Below are 12,445 nucleotides of genomic sequence, written 5' to 3'. Positions count from 1 at the left end.
TGGGTAGAGGCCAGAAATAAATCCCCGAGAGATTTCAGCTCACTTAAGTCAAGATCCAGGGAGAAAATAAACAATTTAATTTTTTACCCAAATAGCCCAAATCTTGAAAAGTTTTCCATATCCGCGGTCATCAAAAATACTCATTTTTGGCCTGAAAATCCAACTTCACGAAATTAGCTTAAATGTTCACACATGGTAGGTAGAGGCCAGCACTAAATCCCCAAGAGATTACAGCTCACTTACGTCAAGATCCAGGGAGAAAATAAACAATTTAGTTTTTTACCCAAATAGCCCAAATCTTGAAAAGTTTTCCATATCCGCAGTCATCAAAAATACTCATTTTTGGCCCGAAAATCCAACTTCACGAAATTAGCTCAAATGTTCACACATGGTGGGTAGAGGCCAGAAATAAATCCCCGAGAGATTTCAGCTCACTTAAGTCAAGATCCAGGGAGAAAATAAACAATTTAGTTTTTTACCCAAATAGCCCAAATCTTGAAAAGTTTTCCATATCCGCGGTCATCAAAAATACTCATTTTTGGCCCGAAAATCCAACTTCACGAAATTAGCTCAAATGTTCACACATGGTGGGTAGAGGCCAGAAATAAATCCCCCAGAGATTTCAGATCACCTAAGTCAAGATCCAAGGAGAAAATAAACAATTTAGTTTTTTACCCAAATAGCCCAAATCTTGAAAAGTTTTCTATATCCGCGGTCATCAAAAATACTCATTTTTGGCCCGAAAATCCAACTTCACGAAATTAGCTCAAATGGTCACACATGGTGGGAAGAGGCCAGAAATAAATCCCCAGGTGATTTCAGCACACCTAAGTCAAGATCCAAGGAGAAAATAAACAATTTAGTTTTTTACCCAAATAGCCAAAATCTTGAAAAGTTTTCCATATCCGCAGTCATCAAAAATACTCATTTTTGGCCCGAAAATCCAACTTCACAAAATTAGCTCAAATGTTCACACATGGTGGGTAGAGGCCACAAATAAATCCCCAGGAGATTTCAGATCACCTAAGTCAAGATCCAGGGAGAAAATAAACATTTCAGTTTTTTACCCAAATAGCCCAAATCTTGAAAAGTTTTCCATATCCGCGGTCATCAAAAATACTCATTTTTGGCCCGAAAATCCAACTTCACGAAATATGCTCAAATGTTCACACATGGTGGGTAGAGGCCACAAATAAATCCAAGGAGATTTCAGCTCACCTAAGTCAAGATCCAAGGAGAAAATAAACAATTTAGTTTTTTACCCAAATAGCCCAAATCTTGAAAAGTTTTCCATATCCGCGGTCATCAAAAATACTCATTTTTGGCCCGAAAAGCCAACTTCACGAAATTAGCTCAAATGTTCACACATGGTGGGTAGAGGCCAGCAATAAATCCCCCAGAGATTTCAGATCACCCAAGTCAAGATCCAGGGAGAAAATAAACATTTCAGTTTTTTACCCAAAAATGCCCAAATCTTGAAAAGTTTTCCATATCCGCGGTCATCAAAAATACTCATTTTTGGCCCGAAAATCCAACTTCACGAAATTAGTTCAAGTGGTCACACATGGTGGGTAGAGAACAGCAATAAATCCCCCAGAGATTTCAGATCACTTAAGTCAAGATCCAGGGAGAAAATAAACATTTCAGTTTTTGACCCAAATAGCCCAAATCTTGAAAAGTTTTCCATATCCGCGGTCATCAAAAATACTCATTTTTGGCCCGAAAATCCAACTTCACAAAATTAGCTCAAATGTTCACACATGGTGGGTAGAGGCCAGCAATAAATCCCCAGAGATTTCAGATCACCTAAGTCAAGATCCAAGGAGAAAATAAACATTTCAGTTTTTTACCCAAATAGCCCAAATCTTGAAAAGTTTTCCATATCCCGGTCATCAAAAATACTCATTTTTGGCCCGAAAATCCAACTTCACGAAATTAGCTCAAATGGTCACACATGGTGGGTAGAGGCCAGAAATAAATCCCTGAGAGATTTCAGCTCACTTAAGTCAAGATCCAGGGAGAAAATGAACATTTCAGTTTTTTACCCAAATAGCCCAAATCTTGAAAAGTTTTCCATATCCGCGGTCATCAAAAATACTCATTTTTGGCCCGAAAATCCAACTTCACGAAATTAGCTCAAATGTTCACACATGGTGGGTAGAGGCCAGAAATAAATCCCCCAGAGATTTCAGCACACCTAAGTCAAGATCCAAGGAGAAAATAAAATATTTAGTTTTTTACCCAAATAGCCAAAATCTTGAAAAGTTTTCCATATCCGCGGTCATCAAAAATACTCATTTTTGGCCCGAAAATCCAACTTCACGAAATTAGCTCAAATGTTCACACATGGTGGGTAGAGGCCACAAATAAATCCCCAGGAGATTTCAGATCACCTAAGTCAAGATCCAGGGAGAAAATAAACATTTCAGTTTTTTTACCCAAATAGCCCAAATCTTGAAAAGTTTTCCATATCCGCGGTCATCAAAAATACTCATTTTTGGCCCGAAAATCCAACTTCACGAAATATGCTCAAATGTTCACACATGGTGGGTAGAGGCCACAAATAAATCCCCAGGAGATTTCAGCTCACCTAAGTCAAGATCCAAGGAGAAAATAAACAATTTAGTTTTTTACCCAAATAGCCCAAATCTTGAAAAGTTTTCCATATCCGCGGTCATCAAAAATACTCATTTTTGGCCCGAAAAGCCAACTTCACGAAATTAGCTCAAATGTTCACACATGGTGGGTAGAGGCCAGCAATAAATCCCCCAGAGATTTCAGATCACCTAAGTCAAGATCCAGGGAGAAAATAAATTTTCAGTTTTTTACCCAAAATGCCCAAATCTTGAAAAGTTTTCCATATCCGCGGTCATCAAAAATACTCATTTTTGGCCCGAAAATCCAACTTCACGAAATTAGTTCAAATGTTCACACATGGTGGGTAGAGAACAGCAATAAATCCCCAGAGATTTCAGATCACTTAAGTCAAGATCCAGGGAGAAAATAAACATTTCAGTTTTTTGACCCAAATAGCCCAAATCTTGAAAAGTTTTCCATATCCGCGGTCATCAAAAATACTCATTTTTGGCCCGAAAATCCAACTTCACGAAATTAGCTCAAATGTTCACACATGGTGGGTAGAGGCCAGAATAAATCCCCAGAGATTTCAGATCACCTAAGTCAAGATCCAAGGAGAAAATAAACATTTCAGTTTTTTACCCAAATAGCCCAAATCTTGAAAAGTTTTCCATATCCGCGGTCATCAAAAATACTCATTTTTGGCCCGAAAATCCAACTTCACGAAATTAGCTCAAATGTTCACACATGGTGGGTAGAGGCCAGAAATAAATCCCTGAGAGATTTCAGCTCACTTAAGTCAAGATCCAGGGAGAAAATAAACATTTCAGTTTTTTACCCAAATAGCCCAAATCTTGAAAAGTTTTCCATATCCGCGGTCATCAAAAATAATCATTTTTGGCCCGAAAATCCAACTTCACGAAATTAGCTCAAATGTTCACACATGGTGGGTAGAGGCCAGAAATAAATCCCCCAGAGATTTCAGATCACCTAAGTCAAGATCCAAGGAGAAATAAACATTTCAGTTTTTTACCCAAATAGCCCAAATCTTGAAAAGTTTTCCATATCCGCGGTCATCAAAAATACTCATTTTTGGCCCGAAAATCCAACTTCACGAAATTAGCTCAAATGGTCACACATGGTGGGTAGAGAACAGAAATAAATCCCCAGAGATTTCAGATCACTTAAGTCAAGATCCAGGGAGAAAATAAACATTTCAGTTTTTTTACCCAAATAGCCCAAATCTTGAAAAGTTTTCCATATCCGCGGTCATCAAAAATACTCATTTTTGGCCCGAAAATCCAACTTCACGAAATTAGCTCAAATGTTCACACATGGTGGGTAGAGGCCACGAATAAATCCCCCAGAGATTTCAGATCACGTAAGTCAAGATCCAGGGAGAAAATAAACATTTCAGTTTTTTACCCAAATAGCCCAAATCTTGAAAAGTTTTCCATATCCGCTGTCATCAAAAATACTCATTTTTGGCCCGAAAATCCAACTTCACGAAATTAGCTCAAATGTTCACACATGGTGGGTAGAGGCCAGAAATAAATACCTGAGAGATTTCAGATCACTTAAGTCAAGATCAAGGAGAAAATAAACATTTCAGTTTTTTACCCAAATAGCCCAAATCTTGAAAAGTTTTCCATATCCGCGGTCATCAAAAATACTCATTTTTGGCCCGAAAATCCAACTTCACGAAATTAGCTCAAATGTTCACAAATGGTGGGTAGAGAACAGAAATAAATCCCCCAGAGATTTCAGATCACGTAAGTCAAGATCCAAGGAGAAATAAACATTTCAGTTTTTTACCCAAATAGCCCAAATCTTGAAAAGTTTTCCATATCCGCGGTCATCAAAAATACTCATTTTTGGCCCGAAAATCCAACTTCACGAAATTAGCTCAAATGTTCACACATGGTGGGTAGAGGCCAGAAATAAATCCCCCAGAGATTTCAGATCACTAAGTCAAGATCCAGGGAGAAAATAAACATTTCAGTTTTTACCCAAATAGCCCAAATCTTGAAAAGTTTTCCATATCCGCGGTCATCAAAAATACTCATTTTTGGCCCGAAAATCCAACTTCACGAAATTAGCTCAAATGTTCACACATGGTGGGTAGAGGCCACGAATAAATCCCCCAGAGATTTCAGATCACGTAAGTCAAGATCCAGGGAGAAAATAAACATTTCAGTTTTTTACCCAAATAGCCCAAATCTTGAAAAGTTTTCCATATCCGCTGTCATCAAAAATACTCATTTTTGGCCCGAAAATCCAACTTCACGAAATTAGCTCAAATGTTCACACATGGTGGGTAGAGGCCAGAAATAAATCCCTGAGATTTCAGCTCACTTAAGTCAAGATCCAAGGAGAAAATAAACATTTCAGTTTTTTACCCAAATAGCCCAAATCTTGAAAAGTTTTCCATATCCGCGGTCATCAAAAATACTCATTTTTGGCCCGAAAATCCAACTTCACGAAATTAGCTCAAATGTTCACACATGGTGGGTAGAGAACAGAAATAAATCCCCAGAGATTTCAGATCACTTAAGTCAAGATCAAGGAAAATAAACATTTCAGTTTTTTACCCAAATAGCCCAAATCTTGAAAAGTTTTCCATATCCGCGGTCATCAAAAATACTCATTTTGGCCCGAAAATCCAACTTCACGAAATTAGCTCAAATGTTCACACATGGTGGGTAGAGGCCAGCAATAAATCCCCGAGAGATTTCAGGTCACTTAAGTCAAGATCCAGGGAGAAAATAAACATTTCAGTTTTTTACCCAAATAGCCCAAATCTTGAAAAGTTTTCCATATCCGCGGTCATCAAAAATACTCATTTTTGGCCCGAAAATCCAACTTCACGAAATTAGCTCAAATGTTCACACATGGTGGGTAGAGAACAGAAATAAATCCCCAGAGATTTCAGATCACGTAAGTCAAGATCCAAGGAGAAAATAAACATTTCAGTTTTTTACCCAAATAGCCCAAATCTTGAAAAGTTTTCCATATCCGCGGTCATCAAAAATACTCATTTTTGGCCCGAAAATCCAACTTCACGAAATTAGCTCAAATGTTCACACATGGTGGGTAGAGAACAGAAATAAATCCCCCAGAGATTTCAGATCACGTAAGTCAAGATCCAAGGAGAAAATAAACATTTCAGTTTTTTACCCAAATAGCCCAAATCTTGAAAAGTTTTCCATATCCGCGGTCATCAAAAATACTCATTTTTGGCCCGAAAATCCAACTTCACGAAATTAGCTCAAATGTTCACACATGGTGGGTAGAGGCCAGAAATAAATCCCCCAGAGATTTCAGCTCACTTAAGTCAAGATCCAAGGAGAAAATAAACATTTCAGTTTTTTACCCAAATAGCCCAAATCTTGAAAAGTTTTCCATATCCGCGGTCATCTAAAATACTCATTTTTGGCCCGAAAATCCAACTTCACGAAATTAGCTCAAATGTTCACACATGGTAGGTAGAGGCCAGCAATAAATCCCCAGGAGATTTCAGCTCACCTAAGTCAAGATCCAAGGAGAAAATAAACATTTCAGTTTTTTACCCAAATAGCCCAAATCTTGAAAAGTTTTCCATATCCGCGGTCATCAAAAATACTCATTTTTGGCCCGAAAATCCAACTTCACGAAATTAGCTCAAATGGTCACACATGGTGGGTAGAGGCCAGAAATAAATCCCTGAGAGATTTCAGATCACTTAAGTCAAGATCCAGGGAGAAAATAAACATTTCAGTTTTTTACCCAAATAGCCCAAATCTTGAAAAGTTTTCCATATCCGCGGTCATCAAAAATACTCATTTTTGGCCCGAAAATCCAACTTCACGAAATTAGCTCAAATGTTCACACATGGTGGGTAGAGACAGAAATAAATCCCCCAGAGATTTCAGATCACTTAAGTCAAGATCCAGGGAGAAAATAAACATTTCAGTTTTTTTACCCAAATAGCCCAAATCTTGAAAAGTTTTCCATATCCGCGGTCATCAAAAATACTCATTTTTGGCCCGAAAATCCAACTTCACGAAATTAGCTCAAATGTTCACACATGGTGGGTAGAGGCCAGAATAAATCCCCCAGAGATTTCAGATCACGTAAGTCAAGATCCAGGGAGAAAATAAACATTTCAGTTTTTTACCCAAATAGCCCAAATCTTGAAAAGTTTTCCATATCCGCGGTCATCAAAAATACTCATTTTTGGCCCGAAAATCCAACTTCACGAAATTAGCTCAAATGTTCACACATGGTGGGTAGAGGCCAGAAATAAATCCCTGAGAGATTTCAGCTCACTTAAGTCAAGATCCAAGGAGAAAATAAACATTTCAGTTTTTTACCCAAATAGCCCAAATCTTGAAAAGTTTTCCATATCCGCGGTCATCAAAAATACTCATTTTTGGCCCGAAAATCCAACTTCACGAAATTAGCTCAAATGTTCACACATGGTGGGTAGAGGCCAGCAATAAATCCCCAAGAGATTTCAGCTCACCTAAGTCAAGATCCAAGGAGAAAATAAACATTTCAGTTTTTTACCCAAATAGCCCAAATCTTGAAAAGTTTTCCATATCCGCGGTCATCAAAAATACTCATTTTTGGCCCGAAAATCCAACTTCACGAAATTAGCTCAAATGTTCACACATGGTGGGTAGAGAACAGAAATAAATCCCCAGAGATTTCAGATCACTTAAGTCAAGATCCAGGGAGAAAATAAACATTTCAGTTTTTTACCCAAATAGCCCAAATCTTGAAAAGTTTTCCATATCCGCGGTCATCAAAAATACTCATTTTTGGCCCGAAAATCCAACTTCACGAAATTAGCTCAAATGTTCACACATGGTGGGTAGAGGCCAGAAATAAATCCCCAGAGATTTCAGCTCACTTAAGTCAAGATCCAAGGAGAAAATAAACATTTCAGTTTTTTACCCAAATAGCCCAAATCTTGAAAAGTTTTCCATATCCGCGGTCATCAAAAATACTCATTTTTGGCCCGAAAATCCAACTTCACGAAATTAGCTCAAATGTTCACACATGGTGGGTAGAGGCCAGGAATAAATCCCCCAGAGATTTCAGCTCACTTAAGTCAAGATCCAAGGAGAAAATAAACATTTCAGTTTTTTACCCAAATAGCCCAAATCTTGAAAAGTTTTCCATATCCGCGGTCATCAAAAATACTCATTTTTGGCCCGAAAATCCAACTTCACGAAATTAGCTCAAATGTTCACACATGGTGGGTAGAGGCCAGAATAAATCCCCAGGAGATTTCAGATCACTTAAGTCAAGATCCAAGGAGAAAATAAACATTTCAGTTTTTTACCCAAATAGCCCAAATCTTGAAAAGTTTTCCATATCCGCGGTCATCAAAAATACTCATTTTTGGCCCGAAAATCCAACTTCACGAAATTAGCTCAAATGTTCACACATGGTGGGTAGGAAACAGAAATAAATCCCCAGAGATTTCAGATCACCTAAGTCAAGATCCAGGGAGAAAATAAACATTTCAGTTTTTTACCCAAATAGCCCAAATCTTGAAAAGTTTTCCATATCCGCGGTCATCAAAAATACTCATTTTTGGCCCGAAAATCCAACTTCACGAAATTAGCTCAAATGTTCACACATGGTGGGTAGAGGCCAGAAATAAATCCCGAGAGATTTCAGCTCACCTAAGTCAAGATCCAGGGAGAAAATAAACATTTCAGTTTTTTACCCAAATAGCCCAAATCTTGAAAAGTTTTCCATATCCGCGGTCATCAAAAATACTCATTTTTGGCCCGAAAATCCAACTTCACGAAATTAGCTCAAATGTTCACACATGGTGGGTAGAGGCCAGAAATAAATCCCCAGAGATTTCAGCTCACCTAAGTCAAGATCCAAGGAGAAAATAAACATTTCAGTTTTTTACCCAAATAGCCCAAATCTTGAAAAGTTTTCCATATCCGCGGTCATCAAAAATACTCATTTTTGGCCCGAAAATCCAACTTCACGAAATTAGCTCAAATGTTCACACATGGTGGGTAGAGGCCAGAAATAAATCCCCCAGAGATTTCAGCTCACTTAAGTCAAGATCCAAGGAGAAAATAAACATTTCAGTTTTTTACCCAAATAGCCCAAATCTTGAAAAGTTTTCCATATCCGCGGTCATCAAAAATACTCATTTTTGGCCCGAAAATCCAACTTCACGAAATTAGCTCAAATGTTCACACATGGTGGGTAGAGGCCAGAAATAAATCCCCAGGAGATTTCAGCTCACCTAAGTCAAGATCCAAGGAGAAAATAAACATTTCAGTTTTTTACCCAAATAGCCCAAATCTTGAAAAGTTTTCCATATCCGCGGTCATCAAAAATACTCATTTTTGGCCCGAAAATCCAACTTCACGAAATTAGCTCAAATGTTCACACATGGTGGGTAGAGGCAGAAATAAATCCCCAGAGATTTCAGATCACCTAAGTCAAGATCCAGGGAGAAAATAAACATTCAGTTTTTTACCCAAATAGCCCAAATCTTGAAAAGTTTTCCATATCCGCGGTCATCAAAAATACTCATTTTTGGCCCGAAAATCCAACTTCACGAAATTAGCTCAAATGTTCACACATGGTGGGTAGAGAACAGAAATAAATCCCCCAGAGATTTCAGCTCACTTAAGTCAAGATCCAGGGAGAAAATAAACATTTCAGTTTTTTACCCAAATAGCCCAAATCTTGAAAAGTTTTCCATATCCGCGGTCATCAAAAATCTCATTTTTGGCCCGAAAATCCAACTTCACGAAATTAGCTCAAATGTTCACACATGGTGGGTAGAGGCCAGAAATAAATCCCTGAGAGATTTCAGCTCACTTAAGTCAAGATCCAAGGAGAAAATAAACATTTCAGTTTTTTACCCAAATAGCCCAAATCTTGAAAAGTTTTCCATATCCGCGGTCATCAAAAATACTCATTTTTGGCCCGAAAATCCAACTTCACGAAATTAGCTCAAATGTTCACACATGGTGGGTAGAGGCCAGAAATAAATCCCCCAGAGATTTCAGATCACCTAAGTCAAGATCCAGGGAGAAAATAAACAATTCAGTTTTTTACCCAAATAGCCCAAATCTTGAAAAGTTTTCCATATCCGCGGTCATCAAAAATACTCATTTTTGGCCCGAAAATCCAACTTCACGAAATTAGCTCAAATGTTCACACATGGTGGGTAGAGGCCAGAAATAAATCCCCCAGAGATTTCAGATCACTAAGTCAAGATCCAGGGAGAAAATAAACATTTCAGTTTTTTACCCAAATAGCCCAAATCTTGAAAAGTTTTCCATATCCGCGGTCATCAAAAATACTCATTTTTGGCCCGAAAATCCAACTTCACGAAATTAGCTCAAATGTTCACACATGGTGGGTAGAGGCCAGAAATAAATCCCCAGAGATTTCAGATCACCTAAGTCAAGATCCAAGGAGAAAATAAACATTTCAGTTTTTTACCCAAATAGCCCAAATCTTGAAAAGTTTTCCATATCCGCGGTCATCAAAAATACTCATTTTTGGCCCGAAAATCCAACTTCACGAAATTAGCTCAAATGTTCACACATGGTGGGTAGAGGCCAGAAATAAATCCCCAGAGATTTCAGCTCACTAAGTCAAGATCCAAGGAGAAAATAAACATTTCAGTTTTTTACCCAAATAGCCCAAATCTTGAAAAGTTTTCCATATCCGCGGTCATCAAAAATACTCATTTTTGGCCCGAAAATCCAACTTCACGAAATTAGCTCAAATGTTCACACATGGTGGGTAGAGGCCAGAAATAAATCCCCAGGAGATTTCAGCTCACCTAAGTCAAGATCCAAGGAGAAAATAAACATTTCAGTTTTTTACCCAAATAGCCCAAATCTTGAAAAGTTTTCCATATCCGCGGTCATCAAAAATACTCATTTTTGGCCCGAAAATCCAACTTCACGAAATTAGCTCAAATGTTCACACATGGTGGGTAGAGGCCAGAAATAAATCCCCAGGAGATTTCAGATCACTTAAGTCAAGATCCAGGGAGAAAATAAACATTTCAGTTTTTTACCCAAATAGCCCAAATCTTGAAAAGTTTTCCATATCCGCGGTCATCAAAAATACTCATTTTTGGCCCGAAAATCCAACTTCACGAAATTAGCTCAAATGTTCACACATGGTGGGTAGAGAACAGAAATAAATCCCCAGAGATTTCAGATCACCTAAGTCAAGATCCAGGGAGAAAATAAACATTCATTTTTTACCCAAATAGCCCAAATCTTGAAAAGTTTTCCATATCCGCGGTCATCAAAAATACTCATTTTTGGCCCGAAAATCCAACTTCACGAAATTAGCTCAAATGTTCACACATGGTGGGTAGAGGCCAGAAATAAATCCCCAGAGATTTCAGCTCACTTAAGTCAAGATCCAAGGAGAAAATAAACATTTCAGTTTTTTACCCAAATAGCCCAAATCTTGAAAAGTTTTCCATATCCGCGGTCATCAAAAATACTCATTTTTGGCCCGAAAATCCAACTTCACGAAATTAGCTCAAATGTTCACACATGGTGGGTAGAGGCCAGAAATAAATCCCCAGAGATTTCAGCTCACCTAAGTCAAGATCCAAGGAGAAAATAAACATTTCAGTTTTTTACCCAAATAGCCCAAATCTTGAAAAGTTTTCCATATCCGCGGTCATCAAAAATACTCATTTTTGGCCCGAAAATCCAACTTCACGAAATTAGCTCAAATGTTCACACATGGTGGGTAGAGGCCAGAAATAAATCCCCAGGAGATTTCAGATCACTTAAGTCAAGATCCAGGGAGAAAATAAACATTTCAGTTTTTTACCCAAATAGCCCAAATCTTGAAAAGTTTTCCATATCCGCGGTCATCAAAAATACTCATTTTTGGCCCGAAAATCCAACTTCACGAAATTAGCTCAAATGTTCACACATGGTGGGTAGAGGCCAGAAATAAATCCCCAGAGATTTCAGATCACCTAAGTCAAGATCCAGGGAGAAAATAAACATTTCAGTTTTTTACCCAAATAGCCCAAATCTTGAAAAGTTTTCCATATCCGCGGTCATCAAAAATACTCATTTTTGGCCCGAAAATCCAACTTCACGAAATTAGCTCAAATGTTCACACATGGTGGGTAGAGGCCAGAAATAAATCCCCCAGAGATTTCAGCTCACTAAGTCAAGATCCAGGGAGAAAATAAACATTTCAGTTTTTTACCCAAATAGCCCAAATCTTGAAAAGTTTTCCATATCCGCGGTCATCAAAAATACTCATTTTTGGCCCGAAAATCCAACTTCACGAAATTAGCTCAAATGTTCACACATGGTGGGTAGAGGCCAGAAATAAATCCCCAGAGATTTCAGCTCACCTAAGTCAAGATCCAAGGAGAAAATAAACATTTCAGTTTTTTACCCAAATAGCCCAAATCTTGAAAAGTTTTCCATATCCGCGGTCATCAAAAATACTCATTTTTGGCCCGAAAATCCAACTTCACGAAATTAGCTCAAATGTTCACACATGGTGGGTAGAGGCCAGAAAAAATCCCCCAGAGATTTCAGCTCACTTAAGTCAAGATCCAGGGAGAAAATAAACATTTCAGTTTTTTACCCAAATAGCCCAAATCTTGAAAAGTTTTCCATATCCGCGGTCATCAAAAATACTCATTTTTGGCCCGAAAATCCAACTTCACGAAATTAGCTCAAATGTTCACACATGGTGGGTAGAGGCCAGAAATAAATCCCCAGAGATTTCAGCTCACCTAAGTCAAGATCCAGGGAGAAAATAAACATTTCAGTTTTTTACCCAAATAGCCCAAATCTTGAAAAGTTTTCCATATCCGCGGTCATCAAAAATA

This window comes from Patiria miniata, unplaced genomic scaffold (genome assembly GCF_015706575.1).
Source record: "Patiria miniata isolate m_02_andy unplaced genomic scaffold, ASM1570657v1 HiC_scaffold_3, whole genome shotgun sequence".
NCBI classification, from domain to species: domain Eukaryota; kingdom Metazoa; phylum Echinodermata; class Asteroidea; order Valvatida; family Asterinidae; genus Patiria; species Patiria miniata.
Note: the sequence above shows the minus strand (reverse complement) of the source record.